The sequence below is a fragment of the Panthera uncia genome, assembly GCF_023721935.1.
Source record: "Panthera uncia isolate 11264 chromosome A3 unlocalized genomic scaffold, Puncia_PCG_1.0 HiC_scaffold_11, whole genome shotgun sequence".
NCBI lineage: Eukaryota > Metazoa > Chordata > Mammalia > Carnivora > Felidae > Panthera > Panthera uncia.
Genome location: NW_026057578.1, coordinates 12,153,307 through 12,154,593, shown reverse-complemented (window position 1 = coordinate 12,154,593; position 1,287 = coordinate 12,153,307).

Here is a 1,287-nt window from a genome sequence, read left to right as displayed (position 1 = left end):
CCCCCCGCCCCCCCCCCCCGCCCCCCCCCCCCCCCCCCCCCCGCCCCGAAGTTCGAACCACAAGTCCCGGCTGGCGCTGCGCCGGCGCCTGCCATCGCAAGGCACTTCGGGAGCCTGGTGGGCTGAGGCCTGGTCGGGCCTGCGTCGCGGCGGCCGGCCCTGGCTCCCGGGGCCTGCTGGGAGTTGTAGTCTGGGAATTGAGGGCTGCTCACTGGACCCGCAGCGAGGCTGGGCCGTCCTACTTAACTCCGCCCCACTTCGTTCTTCCCGTTTTCCTCTGCGTCCTTTTTCGCCAGCCTCCGTTCCTTGTTTCTCTCCTTCTCTTAGTTCCTCCTTCCGTAAATGTTTATTAAACGCCTACTGCTGTGCAAGGTACTGCTCCAAGAGTTGAGAATATAGAGGTGAACACACAAAAATCCCTACCCTCATGGAGCTTACGTTCTATGAGGGTGAAGCACATAATAAATAACAATGAGTAACTTGTAGTGAGTGCCAGATTATAACTTCTTTTCCCCAGCTCTGGATAAACTAAGTGGCTTTTCTCATCACGCTCATATGGGGGCTGGGGGTGAGGGTTAATGGTGGGAAATTTTGGATATCTACAATCACACTCAGCAAAGAATAATGTACTCATTGTGAGAGGGCCAGGAAACAGGGAAAGAACTGCAGATGCCCAGGCCTCCTCTCTCCTCACTCTGGACTGCTTCCCCACTATTTAAAAATAGTTTATTTTCTCTCTCTGCCTGTCTTCTCAGTATCTTTCAATCTAACTATTGCTCAATCCTTCTAGCCAAGGCAATAGAGTTTAGTTTGCATAAATTCATGATATGAGGTTCTCTGGCTAAAGGGGCTTCTCCAAACATGGCTTTGGGACCTTGCCCCCGCCACAGAGGACTCCTTTCTCTGGACCAGGCCTCCTTATTCTGCTTCTTGTAAAATGCAATAAGATTGAATTTCAGGACACCAAACAATCAAAATACTTTCACTGTCCATATAGTGCCGGTCCAAAACATTGATAAGCAACATTCAGATCTTGTCCAGTCCTCTGCTAGAGGAGAATTGTTTTCTCTAACCCTTAAGCAGTCTCCTAAGTATAGCTCACTTGGATAAAGGAGCAGACACAGAAGTGTTTGTCTGAACTCAAAGCTGAGGTCCCTGCACAATCAGACAATCTCTTCAAAGATGTAAAGGTAGAAGAAGATGTTCTTACCCATTTTACTATCACCCATGGGGACCTAAGTGATGGGCGAATGACTTCCAGTCTCAGTTTATTTCCCTTCTTCCATA